Source organism: Equus przewalskii, chromosome 1 (assembly GCF_037783145.1).
Source record: "Equus przewalskii isolate Varuska chromosome 1, EquPr2, whole genome shotgun sequence".
NCBI lineage: Eukaryota > Metazoa > Chordata > Mammalia > Perissodactyla > Equidae > Equus > Equus przewalskii.
In genome coordinates, this window is record NC_091831.1 from 184,731,613 (window position 1) to 184,751,978 (window position 20,366).

At 47.1% G+C, this 20,366-nt stretch overlaps 1 protein-coding gene across 4 annotated transcripts in view; it reads left to right on the forward strand.

Annotated features, from left to right (window-relative positions):
* Positions 1-20,366, forward strand: part of GNG2 (G protein subunit gamma 2) — a 97,419-nt gene that overhangs the window by 14,525 nt on the left and 62,528 nt on the right. For 3 of the 4 annotated variants that reach the window (XM_070630399.1, XM_070630395.1, XM_070630397.1), the window contains exon 2: positions 1,370-1,410. The exons of the other annotated variant lie outside the window; for it this stretch is intronic. The gene's annotated coding sequence lies outside the window, so the exon portion shown is untranslated. The remainder of the gene's footprint in view (positions 1-1,369; positions 1,411-20,366) is intronic. 4 annotated transcript variants of the gene reach the window in all.

Sequence of the window (20,366 nt, forward strand, 5' to 3'; positions counted from 1 at the left end):
ATTTTTCCCCATCATTTAAATTTTTTGTGTTTATTGTTTCCAAGTTCCATCATGTGAGGTTTCCCTGTTTTACTTAGTGATTCGTGTTATTGATATGCAGGCTATTTCTAACACCTTGGTAATAATTCCTTGCCTACATTTTAGATTTTTTTTTTTTGATAAAATCAAGGAGTGGCATCAGTAAGATGATGATTGAGAACATGTTTGAGGATCTTGATAAATAGGGCCAAGCCACTGTGCAGCAAGGTTGTGCTGACTTTCGCCGTCTCCCGTAATGTGTGCGAGCGGGGGACCCAGCGCACCTGGGACAGGGGAGTCCCACTGATCACTGATCCCCCGGCTGGTTCTCTGAAAAGAGGTTGTTTTTGCCCTTGGTTTGTTTTTTTCCCCTTTGCTGTCATTAATCATGAGATAACAGTTTTCTAATGACTTTGGCTCATTTAAAAACCTGTGGCCCCTTGTCGCCGTCTGGGAATATTATTGATTAGGTTGTGGTGGCAGCACGGGTGCCCTTCTCAAGCTGTGTGAGGTCTCCAGAGACACTGCTGTTCATTTGGTCCCGGGGCCCAGTGCGAATTTGGTTTCCGCCCTCGGTTACGCCCCAGACGTGAGGTACCTCTTTGCTCTGAGACATAACGAGAGAGGAGCGTGAAGCGGTCCTGAGACTTGGGCAGTCTCCTTCAGCCGACTGCTGGACATCTTTTCAGCAGTTGAGAAGCTCCTCTCACAGGAATGTTCTCAGACAGGAACCACACTTATCACAACTAGGCCACCTCTGCCCGACACCCTGAGGCCACTAGTGGTGAGGGGTGCAGGTGTCTCCACTTCTAAGCAGCCTGCAGAAGCTTTGATGCTAAAGGCGCTCTTACCGCCACGAACTGGTCCCCGTCTACCCTCTTAAAGGGTGAGATACACACAAAGGGAACTGCAGGTCTGCGCCTGACACCTGAAGCCAGGGCGAGTTCTGTCTCTGCCGCTGCTTTGGTCCTGCTGGGAGCAAATCAGCTGAGGTCAGGAGGGAGCCGAGTTCTCATTCTCTCGCTGGGACACAGCCTGCCACCAAGAATTCTCCTGCCCCTGGGTCCCAAGCCAACTTTGCATCTCATGCTTCCTTGCAGGCTAGGGAGGGTCACAAAGACAAGGACTCCTGTTTTCACCAATCTGTTCCTTGGAAGAAAAAAAGTTAACAAAATGTCTGTTTCTCGACTCAGAAATGTAACCCTGGGAGACCCTCTGCCCTCAGAGCTGCTCAGCTCTTACCATGAACCCTATTTACAGAAACACTCGTTTGCTTGTTCAGCTCTTATGCATCATGTTATTTCTCCTTTTTTTTAAAAAAAATACATTTTCCTCTCTGCTTTCTCAACAGCCAGATCTGCCAGTGAGCCTCAGGCTTCCGGACCTGAAGAGGTAAGAATTCTGAAATTTTTTCTTCTAGAATCTTCTTGAATCTAACCAGAACTTCAAGCAGAAAAAAAGTATATTAAGTGATCCTATAGATGAAAGCATTTAACACGTGATGTTTGTCAAAAAGAAACATTCATAGTGGCTTTGGCAATATTGACATGACTTCAGGATTTAAGAGAAAAAAGCCGTTCTTCTTGATGTTACTTAAAATCGATTTTCTCATCTGGGTTTTTCCATTTTCTTCGAAAAACCTGAGTTGGAGAGCCTTTGAGGTCGCTGCCTTGACAAAATGTGCCCCGATGGCACCCGATACGATGGGCCAGTTGTACCATTGAAGGCAGACCTGTGCGAGGAGAGGTCAGAGCAGGTCCGATTAGAGGAGGGTAGACCCTGTTCTCAACCGATTGGCTGTCGACATTGTAAGGATTTTCCAACAGCAGCAGCTATAATGGCAAAAGGTTGGTCTAACGTTGTTGGGTTTCTTCTGGAAGAAGCCGATTGGCTTCCGAAACGGGCGAAGGCCCTTGGAATCCATGTAGACCTGGAGGGGCGACAGCCTGCCCATTAGCCCTCCCCAGCCAACAGTCAGTGAGTCCGACTTTTCTCCCTGTTTTAAAATTTAACCTCATTAGGAAAAGTTTTAAGCATATTCCAAAATAGAATAGTATAATGAACTTCCATATCCCCATCACTCAATTTCAGCAACTACCACCACATGGCCAGTATTATCCCATTTACACCCCCACCACTTTCTCTTTTTTCCCATTGGATTCTATGGCAGTGGTTTGAATTCTGCTGTTGGATTTTTAATTGCTTATTTACGTAACTATTTAGCGACCACAGCACAATGCTAATAATAAATAAAACCAACTTACAGCCTGACTCAGTTTCCTGGAGCTGGCCTTTCATCCGTGGATTTGGTCAGCAAATATTTAGTATTTACTAGAATCAGAAACTTCTGGGGCCGGCCCTGTGGCTGAGTGGTTAAGTCCGTGCGCTCCGCTGTGGCGGCCCAGGGTTTCACCGGTTTGGATCCTGGGCGCCGGCATGGCACCACTCATCAGGCCATGTTGAGGTGGTGTCCCACATGACACAAGTAGAAGGACGTGCAACTAAGATATACAACTATGTACTGGGGGGATTTGGGGAGATAAAGCAGAAAAAAAAAAAAAAAAAGATTGGCAACAGTTGTTAGCTCGGGTGACAATGTTAAGAAAAAGAAAAGAAAAAGAAACTTCTTAGGACAAGAATCTCTGGTCTAGAGTTTATTGGAAGAAAGGCCTGTGTGTGTGTGTTTAAGACCAGGTACAGCTCTCACTACCCCATTGTGAGGTTGTTTTGGGGCCAAGTCCTTAGAACCTTACAGGTGAGGGCTGAGGTGTCCTCGGTTCCAGCAAACATTCCTGATAATGAGGACTGCTGGATACTGTGTGATGCTCTGTCTCAAGTTCGTGTTGACTTCTCTCACGCTGATGAATGAACTCACGTGTTTCTGACCCAGCCCAGCAGTTTCTCTGGGGGATGCTGACGTGCTGGGTGGCACAGTTCTTCACTGTCCTCTTTGGTGTCCTCGTCCTTGGCTCACAAAAGGCCAGGGCAGCTCCCGTCGTTGTGACACGCAGAGCACCCTGGGGAGACGTTGAGAACTGCTGGGTCTTTGCACACAACTTTAGAGAGCTCGTTTGTCGTTTTCCACGCTCACCTGCGAGCATGTCTGCCTCATGCTGCACTACTGGTTTCGCTTGCGCTCGGGTACCTTACAGAAGTGGTCTCTGCGCCACGAAACCAAAGAGAGAAACTAAACGAAGTAGACGTGTGAGGAAACGCCGTTCCGCCCTCTGGGAGGGATTTGGAGCATATTTGCTTGAGGACCAAATCTATTTTTCTACTTTTTTAAGTTTATACAGAGAAGCAAATTAAACACTCGGTAAGAAATGGTCAAATATTGGTGTTTAAAGCAAAATACTGCTCAGGCTTCAAGAACAGTGGAAGTGACGAAGGGTATGTTCCTTCCTCGTCTGCTGCTGTCACAAATTGTCACTAACCGGAGGCTTAAAACAGTGCGAGTTTGTAATCTTACATTCTGCTGGGGTCTCACTGGGCTAAGAGCGAAGTGTCGACAGAGCTGCCTTCCTTCTGGAGGCCGGGGGTTCTAGAGCCCCCTCTCTCCACCTTCACGCTAACACCTTCACGCTGACTGTGCGTCTTCCTGCCCTGGTCACGTCGCTTAACTCTGGACTCAGCTGGGCACGGTTCTCTGATTTTAAGGCCCCGTGGGATAAGATCGGGCGCCTGCACGAGCCCAGCTACTCTCCCCATCTCACGACCCTTAATTTAATCACACCTTCAAGCCTCTTTACCTCTGTCAGGTTGTGTATTCACGGGTCCCAGGCACTAGGACGCGGGCCTATTTGGGGGCCGTTATTCTGCCTGCTACTGAGTAAAAGAGACTAATTGTTCAGAAAGGTGGAAACGCCTCGGGGAGCGGAGGTAGGATTTTGAGACGTTTCGTCCCGTGGGCTTGAGAAGGTCTCGGCTTCCCAGGCTGATGAAGCCAGTTCTTGTCTCCACTCTGCAAATCTGTTCTGTGGACACAGGCGCTGAAGCCCTTTTTCTTGGAGTTTTGGCACTGGATCCAGCGCACAGGTTGAAGCCCGGCGGCACCTTCCTTGGCCAGAGCTTCTGGTTCTGTTTGTATGGCCCGGGGAGGCTGCCACGCTGGCCCTTCTCCAGCTCAGCTGAGTTTGCCCGTGGGGTGCATTTTCCAAGGTCTGAATAGCGCCAAAGAAATGGGAGATTTTTACTTTATGCTGTTATATCTGCCTGTCATAATATGCTTTATTTATTAGGCTCTAAAATGTGGAAATTGGAGGAAAAAATAACAATATTTCAGAACCTCAGTGCACTGGTATTTATTATGGCTAATTTCTAAGTATGGTCTAATTTCCACCATACCTTAGGTAGGTCATCCCTGCAAAGTAAGAAACCGTATCTTGCCTTGTGAGTGACATGCATCACTGGGTTGTTTTTTGGAAGCCATCCCTGGAGTAGAATGTAGCCAGAAACTTTTGGTGGAGATTTTAAATGATTTCAGCTATTTCTTTTTTTTTTAGCAAATCCCCTTTCTATCCACTTCTCGACACTTGGTCACTAGAGAGCTGGACACCAGACCCAGGGCTGGCGGTAGCATAATAAACCATCCCATTTGCCCAAGGCCAAGGGGCGTGCAGGGCCACGGGGCTCTCCGGCAAGTCCCCACAAACTGGGGCAGCTGGTCACCCCAGACGTCCAACACTGGCCCGGCGGAACGTGGCTGTCGTGTCGATGAATTGTTGAAATAGGAATTTTGATGGAACTAAGTAATGACGACAACCCCAGGGGGCTTGGGTTGAAGATGGGCGGGGTCAAACTCTTGGAAAATCTGTACCCACATCTGCAGGTTTTTCTAAACCAACTGTAAAAAACACCAGAGATTCAGCACTAAGAAGAACCAGCAACAATTGTGCAAAGTCACGTCAGTCTCCCTGTCCCCAGCACCCTCCTCATGTGCCTCTGAGGGTCTCAGTTTACTAACTTCACTGTGCAGGTGACACACACCTCACGCATCTTCTTCAGCATGTCAGAGTGTGGAAACTATGAAACCCGAGTTTGCCAAAGCAGCCCGGAGCCCTCAGCGTGAATCCCGCCTTTTGTGTGACAAAACTGAACTCTCCCCCTGAGACGGCAGCCTGTGTGGGAACAGACGGGTGTGAGAAGACGGCCTTGAGTGCCCGAGGGGAGGGGCCTGGAGTGGACAATGTCCTGGATGTCTCCTCTGAGAACCAGGTGCCTCCTGACCTCGAGGGGCGGATGAGAGCTCCTGACCTGCCATCCAAAGCTGCCTCTGGGGGAGGGCCTGGCTGGGCCGTGCTCCCGGCTCCCACGGCCCACGGCCCCCACGGCAGAGCCAGCTGCGAAAGCGGGGCCCCGAGGGGCCAGGGGCTGTGACCCTCACATCACTGTGACCTTCATTGGGAGGCTTTTGTTCTCTAAGCCACTGGGACACAGAGCACGTGAGTGTCCCAGAAAGAGCCATACATTAGCTGTCCCAGAATAGGCATTTGACTTTTAGGAGCCTGCAGTCTTTTTTTCTTTTTTTTTAATGTATTTAATCATTTCCTATCTTCCAAAGTATCTCAGTTGATAGGTCCAAGGAATTCTCTTTCAGTTTTTTTTGTTGAGGAAGAACAGTCCTGAGCTAACATCCGTGCCCATTTCCTCTACTTTATATGTAGGACACCTACCACAGCATGGCGGGCCAAGCGGTACCATGTCTGCACCCAGGATCTGAACCAACAAACCCCTGGCCACTGAAGTGGAACATGCAAACTTAACCGCTGCACCACCAGGCTGGCCCCTTTCAATTCTTTTTTTGTCCAAAATAAGATTGAGGCTATCAGCCCTTGAGGTAGGATCTGGGTTTCCGATGAGGGTAGGTCTCGGATAGAATTGTGAATTATTTCAACCTTCTCCCCAATTCCTTTTTTGGGTTCCTCCCTTCAGGACTCTGATTCCTGGCTTCATCTTGTTCAGACTAGGCTCACTCCAGCTGCGAGCCTCTGCTGCTTTTCTGTGAATCAAACCAGCTCCAGAAGAGATGAAAGCAGATCAAACTCTTACGCTGTTGTTTAAACCCAGATCTTGTTTTCTCTTCCAAAGACAAATTGCAGAGTAAATGTAAACGGGGTCCAAATGACTGCTCTGCGTGCGGGGTTTCTCTGGGGTGACAGAAACGCCTCAGAACCAGGTGGAGGGCACGGCTGCACAACGTCGTGAACGGGCTGAACCCTGTCGAATCGGGTGCTTTAAAATGGTAATGGGGCTTTTATGATCTGTGATAACCTCAATAAAAGGTTGATTGAACCTCAAGGGGAAAAAGCAAGGCTGCGTCTCCCTGTCTTCACATTGTGGAAGGAGTCTGGTTCTTTGTAACCCACTCCTGCTGAACGCCTAGACCTTTCCCGGGAGGAGACGGCCTGGGAAGTGTCTGCAAAGCGGAGCTAACGAGGAAGCACCTCTGAGAGTTAAGACACCTATTGTTTATCATTAAGATGTATCATTTTTGTTACCAGATTATAGACAGGCCTGTACTTTACAATGTTGATCACAGTAAAATTTGTTCTTTCAGTTTAACAACTTAAAACACTGCCTTCCTCCCACCTCTCGTGGATAGAGGTTGTATCAACTAGGATGACACTATTTTTTGTTTTTGGAAGACTACACCGTAATAAAGTGACTTGAACTTCTATTTTATTTTATTTTATTTTTTGGTGAGGAAGATTGGCTCTGAGCTAACATCTGTTGCCAATCTTCCTCTTTTATTTTTTTCTCCCCAAAGCCCCAGTACATAGTCGTAAATCTTAGTTGTAAGTCCTTCTCGTTCTTCTGTGTGGGATGCCACCACAGTATGGCCTGATGAGCGGTGTGTAGGTCTGCACCCAGGATCCAAACCTGCGAATCCCGGGCAACCAAGCAGAGTGCAAGACCTTAACCACTCACCATGGGGCTGGCTCCCAGGTTGGGATGCTTTTTAATATCCTGTAGTAGCAGACTGCACTGGGATGTGATAAAATGAGAAGAGCCTGGATGTGATAACTTTAATGAAGTGTGAGCATGCTAACAATTTCACATACAGAAATGCCTTTTATTGGAATATCTCCTTAGACCTCCCCCAGGGCTGTCACCCTACCAAAGACTGATGGGGACTTGTTTTACGGGGTGAGTATGTCGGGCTACACATACAATCCTTGGTTTAATTGTGAAACTTTAAAGTTTTTAATTCCTTCTAGATTTTCTGCAGATGTAACTAGGCAACCAGTACAGCACGTTGCTGGTACAAAGCATCCAAACTTCGTAGCTATTGCATCATTCTTAAAAATCCTATTTAAATCTGTCTTTTAGCTTTGGCATATGCCACCACGTAACATTTAGTTTCTTAGAAAATATCGCACAAACCCCCAGCTGTAGAGTAGAATGGTTCCTCGAAGCTGTGCGTCCTCTGATGACCATAGGAAGTGTAAGGAAGCGTGCTTACAGGAGCAACTGGAACAGCGTGGGGAGGCGGCCGTGCGCTTGATGATTGGGAAATAAGAAAGTGGGTTTCGTTTTTGGGTGTGAATGTGTAAGAGTTTAAAACTGTACCCTCAGCAGGTGTAACGAGCAGCCCTCATAACACGATTAGTGAGCACGTCTCCACTCACAGAGATGAACGCTGGTTCTTATTTCAGCGAAGCCCGTTTTACTTTGCTGGATGGCTGGTCACTAGACACCTAGTTTGATCAGTAAACGAGAGCATTTTGAAAGCTTTTTATGAGTCAGACACTCCACTACTTACGTACTGTATTCCTTTTCTGTGATAACCAGGCTTTTAATTTTTTCAGTTAATTTTTTTGTATTATGAAAGGAATATATGTGTAAGATTTTAAAAATTCAAGTAGTAGAGACAGGAATAAATGGAAAATAGAAGTTTCCTTTCAACACCAGCTTCTAGCCCCGCTCCCTGGAATAGCCACTGTGAGTAGTTTCTCGTGTGTCTTCCAGAACTTTCCATCCCCCAGTTAATCTGAATTGAAAAGGCAAGTATGTTAAGTGCCCTTAAACCATCTGCTCAGAAGCTTCTCTCTACACTAAATCTTTTCATTTTGAGACATACTTGAGGCTTCTTTTTGAAATGTGCCTTTAAAGCTGAAGGAGTGAAATGTCAGCACTGGGGTGGGTCTAACAGAGGCTGGGGTGGAGGACAGCCCCGGGCATGTCTGTGTAACAGCGGCCTCCCATCATTTACAAGCAGAACTTAAGTGAGAATCCTTAAGGCAGTTCTTCTTAATTTTCAAAGTCGGCTGGGGTCGGTTATCTCCCTTTATCCTTTGATGACCCTGTGACACAGGAACTGTTGACTTGACAAAGGGGGAAGCTGTGGTTCCCAGAGGTTAAGTAACTTGCCCAAGAACACAGCTGACGAGAGACAGGATCAGGACTGGAAACCAAGGCCTTCCAAGTTTTGGTCTTGAACCAGAGCCCACCGGTAACTGCGAGGAAGACAGAGGCTCGTAACCCCTTTGTGGCTCCTGAGCGACAGGCTCTGGAGAGAAGGGAGGGCGCTGGGCTCATAGGCCTTCTGCTTTCGCCCCATGGCAGTTACTTGACACAGTCCACACAAGGTAGGCCGGCTGGCTCTCTCGCAAGTTCCTCACTGGCTGGGTCTGTTCCTGTTTCGTTTGTTTGTTTGGGTAATACTGGCCGCAGGGGTGGGGACTAGACCGAAGCTGGGGAACCCGTAGTATTTCATCCGCAGACCACAGGAGTTAGTTCATTGTGGGGACACGCAGCCCAGCAGGGGCCAAAAGGTTCTTCCTCTGGAATTGTCCAACTCACGTTGAAGGAGGAGAGGTCCCATCCTTTCTAGTCTCAAGCAGTGAGAATCACGCAAGGTCATACTTCAGTCTGAGAGAAGGAATCTGATGTCCAGAGGAGAAGCGAGAGACAGAGAGAGAGAGAGAGAGAGAGAGAGAGAGAGAGAGAGAGAGAGAGAAAGGAAAGGAGGAGAGATCCCAGTCACAGCTGGAGTGTGAGAACCCAGCTCACTGAGCCAGCACATTTCCATTTTCCAGCTCAGCGAATTCAAGTCGCTGCTAAAAGAGTTCTGACTGACATCTCCAGGCCTCGGCTTCCTCGTCTGTAACATGGGGGTCACGATATTTGCCCTGATTGTATCTGAGCTCCTGGAACGATCAGTTGAGATAATGAATCGAAGGCGTTTTGTAAATCGTAAAATGCTGCCCAAACGCAAGCTGGTATTATTCATTGATACGTTGCATCGAGTTAGGAAAAGTCGAGAGAATGAAGTTGCCACTCATTTGGAAAATAGGAAGCGAGAGCATTACAAGAGCCATCTGGTGCCACAGAGAATCAAATGGAAGCTGCCGGAGTCCTCCACACCTTCTAATATCTGCTTTCGAATGCTCTCAAGTTCCTGTAGACAGTGAGTACCGTGAACACAAGGCGGGCCTGGGTCTTCCCTCGCTGGCTCAGGTACATGCAATGGGTTCCTCTTTTCTATCTGCGGCCCTACTCTGTGACACACACACACACACACACACTAACTCAAACCAGCAAAAATAAACAAAGCGCTGGATTAATATTTCAACATTCTTGCTTTCTCACTTAAAAGAGCTTTACAATGCATGCCAAACGAAATTTGGCTTAATCAGAGAAAAATCAACAAAGAAAATCAGTCTTAAAGTAGCTCTTCTCGTCACACTTCATTTGGGAATGACGCAATTGGCCGATTCCGGGCAGGCGAGCTTTGTTTGGGGCTTAGACGGGATCAAGATCCATCCTTGTCCTTAATGGGCTCATATCTTTGTTATAATCTCTAAGTAATCAAATCCACTGAAGATGGTAAGTTATGCACGACAGGAAGCGTCAATTCACTTTCCAGCACTTTTCATTCTGTGTGATAATTCCTCTCAATGAGGGAAAACAGATGGCACCTCTGAAATCTGTACTTTCTCTTAGATTTGCCATTTAGGCAGTTTTTATTGTACCAAACACCTCTTTCTTCATATTTGATAACTAGAACCCCCCAAAAGTAGTTTAAAGTCTCGATCTAAATAGAATAACATTTGCAAAAAGGTTGAAGGCACTGTGGAAATATGATTTGTAGGCGTGAAGAAACACTATCTAGCAACCTGGAAATGTCTGACATCTCTCAGAGTCTAACAGGCTGAGAACTGGATCGCCCGCCGTCCCTGCCCCCTGGCTCCTGTCTGTCCTTGCCTGACACAGCCGCCGTGCGGGGGTGAACCGGTGCTGGTTGACCGCTGAGCCCCACAACCTACCAGCCTCCTTAGTCTTCACGTGGGCTTGATATCAACCCCCCACGAACGTCAGTGTTTTCATGTAAACTGAGGACTTGGAATAAGTTCATTTCCTGAATAAGACATACTCCCAGTCCTCAGAAAGTGTCAGCAGTTTGGGGAGCAATTGGCATCCTCAAACTGATTAATTTTAGGAGAGCTTCATACAGACACTGTTTACAAGGATGTGGGCAGGGTCCAGAGAAACTGCAAGGGAAGCGCCCCTCTCCAGGGGCCCTATACCCATCGGGACGGGCGAAGGCGTGAGGGCTGGGGGCAGGGACCTCCTGATGGAGCTGTGGTCTCCAGGAAAGGTGGGTAGCCGATTACAATGACCCTGCAGGCAGGGACCCCAGGAGACAAGCACCCTGACAGGACTCTCCTCCCTCCCTCTGATCTGCTTGTGCTCCCATGGACCAGACCCACCTGGAAGACAAAGAACAGGGAGCTGCTGTGAGTCCATGCGGGTTAGACTGAGGGCACGGAGCTGGGTGGAGCCGGGGGGCAAATGGAAGATTTCCTAAGCAGTTAACCTTTGTTATGAAAGTCTCCCATGAAAGACGTGGTGCCCCCACACCCAGATCCATCTGTCTTACAAAAACGTGGTTTTAACCAACTTTCACTGTTCCATTAGTCTCAGTCAATCCAGGCCACAGCCCGTGTTTGAATGGGCCCAGATACAGTGACGGCATTGGAACCGAGTCCAGTTGTTGTGTGGTGAGGGATGGTCCGGGGGAGATAGAGAAGTGCAAAACCACTGTCTCGAGTGTGCAGTTCAGAGGCGGATGGGACCCTCCACTGAGAGTCCAAGTGGAGCGGGAGGGGCAGCAGAAGCAGGCCGATTCCTCAGAGCAGCCCCGACTGGACCAGCCACACGCTCGGGCCTCCCGCAATCAGGAGGGGCTGTCGTCCCAGAGAAGCCCCACTCCCGGCCGTGGGCTGCGGCCGGTTTTCTGTTGGTCCAGCTTGCTTCTAATCCCAGAGGAAGTATTTTCACTTCTTTGACCCAGGGACCAGGACTCCTTGCCTTGGTCTAATCCAGATTAACCACTCTGACCCAGTGAAAATGAACACATCAACTGAATCGGATAAATCCCCATGATTGGAGAGATATTTGTGGCAGCGTCCAATGAGAGGCGAAAGAGAACACATCAGAATCCTACCCTAAGCATAACCCTCTTCCCTGGGCCAGAAAATTCCCAGACTTGGGAAATGCTGGGCTACAGGGGTTCCAGGAAACAGAGCTGGGTCTGTAGCAGGAGCAGTGACAGGCAGTGTGAAAGGACGTGGACTCGGGGTTCAGGAGCAAGAAGAGATCCCAGCTTGACCACCCTGGCAAATTACTGAACTCTCTCACCCTCAAGTTTCCTCGTCTGTAAAAAAGAAAAATTTGACTTGTTACAAAATTAATTGAAACCATATATGTGAAATGAAGGCAATGTTTTCCACACAGTAATCATTCAAATACTTTTTTGGGGCGGTATACTCACTTTTTAAAAAAACATTGTTTCTTAACACCCTTATTGAGGTATAATTTCAATATACAAAATAACTGACATATGATCAATGATACATATTTAAAGTGATGAGTTTTGACTGATACACCCATGAAACCATCGCCACAATCACAACAACGAACTTATCCGGTGTCCTCATGCCCAGCAACATTCTCTCCTTCCCGTCCCATCTTCCGGCAGCCACTGATCTGCTTCTGCGGCTCCAGAGAGTTTCCTTTTCTAGACTTTCACATCAATGCAATCATATATTATGCATTAATTTTCGCCCAGCTTCTTCTGCTCAGCATAGTTACACGAGAGGCATCATGTTTGTATCAACAGTTTCTCCCTTTGTTGCTGCATAGTATCTGTTGGGTTGGCATCCATGGTTTATCTGCTCACCTTTTGGAAGATATTATGTTTTAATTGCCATTAAACTAAAATTGCAATTATGTTTTAATTGTTTCCCTTCTTATTTTCTCATTAATAGTATAAGAAAAAATCTTCGCGTATTCCATGTTCCCACAGCTGACATTTCCACTGCCTTTCTCCAGCGGCAGCGCTGTTTACAGCAACCAGGTGTAAATGCAGACAGAGCAGTGATGGTGTTTGTTAGCTCCTGGCTTGGGCTGAGTTTGAGCACAAGTTCAGTGCCTTCTGCTTCCTGGGCTTTCTTTCATTCTTTGTCATAAATCCGCCACCTGCAGAAAACAGCCCAAATGCCCATCAACTGACAAACGGATAAAATTGTGACATAGCTATACAACGGAGTATGATTCAACATAAAAAGGAATGAAATGTTCATTCATGCTTTCAACATAGATGAACCTTGAGGATGTGGTGCTAAGAGGAAGAAACCAGACACAACAGGCCACAGGTTGTCTGGTTCCACTTACTGAAACGTCCAGAGCAGGCAAATCCATAAACACAGAAAGTGGGTTAGGGGTGGCTGGGATGCGAGAGGGAGTGAGGAGTGACAGCTAATGGATATGGTTTTGGGGTGACGAAAGTGTTCTGGAATTTGATATGGTGATAGATGCGTGACTGAATATTCTAAAAATCACTGAATCGTATGCTTTAAAAGAGTGAATTTTATAGTATGTGAACTATATTTCAATAAAGCTGTTGTTTTGGAAAAGCAATCTGTAAAACTTTGCCTGGGGAAAAGCATTCAAGAGCAGCAGTTAATTTATTTCCCTTTTCTCGCTTGCTAAAGGGAAGACGAGCTGTTCACCTCCGACGGTGCTGCTCCTGCATTTCCAGGCCTTGAGCACAAAGTGGAACTTGCTGGCATTAGGAAGTGAAAACGTCACACCTGCAAATAGATCGTGTTTGGGGAGGCGGTTCAGTGTCGTATTGTTTTTGTTTACTTGAGACGATAAAGGGCCTGTACCATTTTGGCTTTTTTTTCTTTTCCTTCCTTTAAAGACAACACGTCCAGATTGTCTAACCTCTACGTTCCTCTGGCTTTAGTCAGTTAATTAGCTACAGGATATCCGGTCAGTAAAGCATCTTAGCCAAGTCAGATTATTTACCAGACTCCTAACAGCAGTAGACAGAGCAGAGTGAGCAAGTGGACGTCGAAATATTCAAAACGACCCTCGGAAGCAGAGAAGCGGGCGCTCAGGACTGGCAGAGAGTCCGTGGCAGCTGCAGCCCGGGTCCAAGCAGCTGTGGAGGATGAGGCCCAGCACAACTTCCTCCCTTTTTGCTGGTCTTCCGCCACCTGGTGAAATACCGCCCTATTTAGAATGCTTTTAGCTGCCGGAGGGCCAAGGACGAAGGTCAGCACTGTGTGTCTGGAAACAGAGCGGCACCGTCAGCTCCCAGTGCATCAGTGTTTCCTGGGACCTCACGATTTGTAGCTGAGAAAAACTGTTTCTTTTTCCTGCTCTTGAAAATGTTACCAGCCAAGGTTTGAGTTTTGGTGTCACTTAGTTTAAATCATCAAGTGAATGAAAGGTCTTAACCCAGGGTGAAAGTAAAACCCGTGGAACTCTACTCAGAAATGTTACCTTTGCTTTTTGCTGTAACTTAGCAAAGAATGTTTTCCGAGGTGACTTGGAAGGTTTTCTGTTGTATTCTCTCCAGCTTCTGGTGCACTACAAAAATTGCATGAGAGAAATTTCTGTTTACCCGGCCCCTAATTTGCAAATTTTTTAACAAGTAGAACAGTGCCAAGACATGCGGAGAAGTTGTTCATTTCCCCTTTCTAGCCTGTCTCTCGCTTTCCCAGACAACCGTGTTAATGCCCTGGGGTGCCTCACTCTGCGTTGTTTCTCATGCTCACAAATATGGCATAAGCGTATGTTAGGTTGAGATTTACAAGACTGACATTTTATTGGATCAAAAGCAGTTGAACATCATCAATTTCGTACGGTTCAATCACACACATAGACATTTGGTGCGTGCATGTCGTGTCTGAGGACTTTTCAGATGTGAGCGTTACTGTGTTTCCACAACAGACAGGAGACATCTGCCCAGCTCGTGGGTGTGGATCTGACCCAAGCCAGTGGTCACACAGGGCTGGTGGCCCCGTCCCCTGTGGAGGGACATTGGCGTCGTTCCCTGGTGTGTTGAGTTCCCTCTAACTGGCCTGTCCTGGTGCACAGCTCTCTGCTCCCGGGATCCCCAGGGGGGCTGCTGAGTCAGAGGGCACACACATCTCGGATTGCAAAGTGTTGCCAGATTTCTTTCCATAAACGTTGTATCGGTTCAGGCTCCTGTTGGCAAGCACGGGACTGGGACTGCTTGTTTCCTGTGTTCTGGCACCGCGGGCATCGTCACTGTACTGGGTGGAGGATGGTTTTCTGTTTTGACTCACCTCCCCTTGGGTTTTGGTGAGGTTGAGCACCTTCTCACACGTCCTTAGAGTTCTGTGGCATTTCCTCTCCTGTGAATTGTCGTTTCTCATCCTTTGCCCTTATTTCCCTCAAGGTATTTGACTCTGTCCTCAGTTTGTCGGGAGCTCTTAGTTTGGTGGCGACAGTAACGCCTTTTCTGCTCTGCAGGTAAAGTGACTCATTTCCCAGTCAATCACTTCTCTTTGATTTTGTTTGTTGTATCTCTCGCCATACCAAAAAAACCCTCTTACATTTAGTCACATACATCTATCTTTTCCTTTATGGTGTCTTTTCTGGCTTAGGAAGATTTCCTCTACCCAAGGTAACATAAATCTCCTCCTAACTCTCTTCCAGTACTTTCATTGATTTATTTTTATGCACACACATTAATCCATCTGGAATATATTTGGTGTATGGTGTGAGGTATGAACATAGCTTCATGCTCTTCTCAAGATACAGCCAGCCTGATGACACCTTTTATCCACAGAATTGAAAAGCCACCTCAGTCATAGATTGTTTCACATATCTGTGTATCAATTTCTGCACCTTGCATTATATTTCCTCTATTCCTGTGTCAATATGACACTACCTTGATTATAATAGTTTAAGGTTTTAGTATATAGGAAAGCAACTGAGTCCCATTTTACTCTTCTCTTTCAATATTTTTTGGTATTGTGTGGCTTTTTTCCCCATATAAGCTTTAAATTCATTTTGTTATAGTCTAAAACAGGAAACAACCATTGGGGAATCTGATTAAAACTGCATTAAAATCATGTATTAATTTGGAAAGGATCAACTTTTTTTATATTTTGTTTTTTCCATCCAGGAAACACGTTTCTCTTCAATGTTGTTTTATATCTTTAAAAAACATTTTATAATAGTTTTCAAATAAATACTAAGCTTTCTTTTAAAATGCATTCCTCAGTATATAAGAGTTTTGTTTCTTTTAAAATTGGAAGTTTGGTTAAATGGCTGGGTGTACAATAAACAGAACAATGAACAGCCTTCCCTCTCTTAGTGCTAGAACTTCTTCTCAGACTAAACCGCCCAGCCACCCCACTTCCGGTCCTTGGGGTCGGACGTGATCAGCCGGACTTGCAGAGCATTGGAGCAGAGCTTCGTGCCACTCAACCCTGTTCCAGCTTTGCTACGCGGGGCAGGTTATGGTGGCTCTGAGCCTCGAGCAGCTGGATGTGCTGATTTTTCTTTCAGTTCTGGACTAGCCAAGACTTTGTCAAAAGTGGGATCTTCACAGACGAAACTAATTACTGTATTTACATTTCAATTTCCTTGGAAACATAATTTTATCTGTTGAACAGAGGCTCATTTGAAGATAAAGCCACAAGATATAAGGTAGATGAGGACTATCATTTATTGGAAGAATTTTCTTATCCGTATGTGAGAAACCTACTGTTCTCCTATATTTACTTTCAAAGGCTAGGATTTACAAGTAGAAGTATTTCTGCCTCTTGGATCTAATGACCAGCCTTCTTCATATTAAACCCATTAAAATGCCAACAAAAATGTCTCAAACAAAAATCTTCAATTACATAACCTCAATATCCAAAAAATAAGTCAAAGAAGAATTTTCAAAAGAACCCAACTAATTTTGTGTGTGTGTGAGGGAGAGTGGCTCTGAGTCAACATCCCTGCCCACCTCCCTCCCTTTTATACTTGGGACGCTGCCTCAGCATGGCTCGATGAGCAGTGCCAGGTCTGCACCCAGGATCCGAACCGGCGAACCCTGGGCTGCCAATTCGGAACGTGCGAACTTAACCACTACGCCACGGGCTGGCCCCCAACTCAATTAATTTTTAAATGCTACTATCTGAAAGAATAAAATTATAAAGGAATAGGAAAAAACCAATAAACTTTAAAATTGTCTGATACGGAACAACCAAAAGGTCTCCATCAGAATTCAAAAAATGACTTGAATATGCACTAAATGAGAAGAAAGAAGATATAAAGACATGAAACAAAGGCATATCACAGTTAAGGACATTTCTAGAAGTAGTAAAGAGTTTACACTGAAAACTGGTTAACAGTTAATTGGACCGTTTACTTATTAACCACAGAATCAAATCCAAAATTAGATGGCTCTAGTAAATAATGGGGGACCAAAATGACTCATTTCTAGAATCGAGTACAGTGTTTTAGCTTAAAAATAATAGAGTAAGAACTTGAGTCAATAGAAGAAATAAAATTTAAAGAATCAACAATTTAAGGCGTAAAATGTTTTCAGAATGGATTAAAGACTTCATCTATGAACAGAAGTTAACATCTAGAGAAAGCTGTCAAGACGGTACGTGTAACATTTTTAAACTTCAGTGAGTAAGACATCTGAAAACATCTGGAATAAAGACCAGATAACATTCAAAACACCGATTTTAGATGCAGCCACAACGACACCAAGAGCTCCCCAAGGACATGTAGCATCTGCAGTTCTCTTTGTGGAAAAAATTGTCCAGCAAGATGTCATTCATTTGAGAAAGCTAAAGAAAGAATTTCACATGTCCCGCCAACCCCAAATAGTCACTGACCTTACACTTTGGGTCCAAAATAGGAATTTCTTCACATCGTGGCTGTTTCATCAGCTCTTAGGACGGGAGACTGAAAACGCCATGCAGGCGGATCAGTGCTCTGACCACAGGGCCCTTGCAGAATGAGACTGTGATTCAAACCTGAAAAGGCAGAGGCAGGGGAGTGAGTATGTAGGGCACATCTCCTATGTAGCCAGAGCTGTATGATACACTGTTTCACTCAGTCTTCAAAACCCTGGTGGTACAGCCCCCTTGTTTCAGATGTCAAGTAATGCGCTTTGTTAAGTAATAGAGTCCGGATTTGAGTACACGTCCTTCTGACCCCCAGGAAAAGCACAAGTTTCAGAATAACAGTCCAAAAACTGAGAATGGGATAAGACGTGGAGGGCTCAGACCCAAAGCTCAAATGTCCTTTTTTACTCATAGAAAGAAGCCTCAGGATTTGGGGTTGTTATCGCTGTAATCAGCAGAAGAATGAATTCGAAGACGCTCGTGATGGAGTGTGTGTTGGCGTACAGATTTGTTTTAAGCAGAAGTGGTTTTATTCAATGCTTTCTTCCAAACATATTTCAAAGGAAGGAGAAAGGAGTATATATACAGCGTTTAGTGAGTATCAATGGCATGTATTAAGTGGAAATAAGGAATAGCAAAAATAAGCAGAAATAAAGAATGATAGGAGCCGGCCCGGTGGCTGAGTGGTTAAGTTTGCGCTCTCTGCTTTGGCGGCCCAGGGTTGGTGGGTTCGGATCCCCATTGCTGACCAATACACGGCTTATCAAGCCATGCTGTGGCAGACATCCCACATACAAAATAGAGGAAGATGGGCATGGATGTTAGCTCAGGGCAAATCTTCCTCAGCAAAAAGAGGAGGATTGGCAATAGATGTTAGCTCAGGACTAATCTTCCTCTAAATAAATAAATAAATAAATAAATAAATAAATAAAATCTGAGAATTAATCACACAACAAAAGGGGTAAAGGGGAGAAAACTGTCAGAAACAAAAGGAACAAGCAACTGCTGCTGAAACGCATGCGTTTGATGGTGGGTGGGCCTCGCCCTGGGAGGCGTCATTGCACGAGTGAGGGCACATCCTGAGGGCCTTCAGGGCCGAGGAGAGCTCCACCGAGTAGGGCTGGACAGGCAGGTCCGTCTGGCCTGAGGTCCAGTGGGGTCGAGCCGTCGTTCACCTATGGGAGGAAGCGCGTGAGTTTCCAGGCTGATGATCCTGAGAAAGAGGCTTCGCGAGGTCAGGCCGCCAGGTGAGAGCAGCTCCCAGCCAATGAGAGAGAAACGGACGTGGGAGGCAGGGTGGCCACGCCACCCGACCCAGGGAGAGCAACTGTGACGTGAACGGACAACGTCAGAATTGAGGGGCTCAGGTGAGCAGCTTACTCGGGTGGAACCGAGTCTCCAGCTGAATCCACACTCCTGGGGTGCCTTCTGGGAGGAGCGACAGATCGAGGCTCGACTGGTGAAAGCGGTGTGAGGCGGGTGATCAGCGGTCAGCTGTGCTGTCAGGGACGTAGGCATCTGTACTGTTGCCTGTCTTTCCCTGAACCGATTGCCAGATGTGGCCCCCTCTCACCTGGCAGTGAACTCCTTTGGTGAAAGGCAGACGGAGCTGAACTCGGCCAAGTACACAGAGAAGGTTATTGGCCCTGCCACGTTGAGGCCAGGGCCCCATAAGGTGGTAACAGCAGCATGTCCCGCAGTGTCGAAGGAGAATATTTTTTTGGTTGGTTTGTTTTTGCTGAGGAAGATTGGCCCTGAGCTAACATCTGTGCCAATCTGCCTCTACTTTGTATGTAGGACACCTGCCACAGCATGGTTTGATGAGCAGTGTGTAGGTCTATGCCCAGGATCTGAACCCACGAACCCTGGGCCGCTGAAGTGGAGTGAACTTAACCAGCATGTCACCGGGCCAGGCCCTGAAGGATACTGTTTTAAAGGGAAGCTGTGGGAAATATCTGTGAAACAGTGACTTTCCTTCCAAGGCCCGCCTTCAAGTGAGGTTGTTGTGAGGCAGCCTGTGAAAGGGGCTCTTGGCAGGAGGCCCCGACTGTGGGTTTAAGGCTCGGGCTCTTCTCTAGAAGCTTCCCCCTCCCCCCAGGATTGTTTTCCACTTATTTTGTTTTCCGTCTGTGGCTGGGCTTCTCGAGCGGGTGTCTCTGTCCTGTGGTGACCTGTGTTAGAGACCACGGGTTCCAGTTGACAGAGCCCACACTCTGGACGTTTTGGAGGCATATTATTTCACCCATTTCCCAAGCTGCCTTTGAGGCTAATATCACTGCTTACAAATGATGATGAAGTATTTAAATTATACAGGAAAGGACAGGGAACTCCTTTCTGTGTCAGTGGTTCTTTTGAATGGCTTGCACGATGAATTTTCGGGGTAGAAACCGCCCCTGCATTTGGGTTTGGCTGGGACTGACAGAGATGTGCATCGGAGCCAGGAGAGGGGGGAGCGGCATGGGCTCGTAACTCTTTCTGTACCTCCTCATCCCATTGAAAAACAGTGAAAAATACAAGGAGGCAACGTGAAACAAAGCTAAAAAGAGCACTCGTTGAAAAAGGAAAGAAGATGGTTAAAATACTAGCTCAGCAAAACCCCAGTGGAACAAACACAACGACACAAAGGGTGCCGGGAGGCCCTTTGTCAGAATGAAAACCGCCCAGAGAGGGAGGAGCGCCTCGAATACCTGCCTGTCATTGCGGAGCCCCCAGGCGGGCTGCCTCTGCCCCGGGAGGGCTCCTGAGGTGCTGCCAGGGCCCGGCACGTGGCCTGCCCTCCCTCCAGCCCTGGGCGCTGTCAGCTGTGCCTTCCAGGCTCCTGCCGATGCCACAGGATCGGCGATGCGGTGGGGACTGGGGGCTCATCCGGATCCCTCGTCAGCAAAGGCCGGCAGGTCCCGGTGAACCTCCTCAGCTGCAGCCGGGGAGCCGGGAAAGGAAGACGGACTCTCCAGCCCCCAGCGCCCTGTCAGCCCCAGAAACCACCTCTACTCCGGAACCGACCTTCAAGGACTGTGTCCCAGCTCCTCGGGGAGACTTTCCCCATCTCGGCAGCGTACTTCAGGTCCTCTCCTGGCCTCACCTGTGTTGAGGCCCAGCCACTCTCGGGACGAGCCCACAGACGCTGAACCCGCCCCTCCCCGGGGCTCGGGCCCTCCCAGCCCAGGCCTT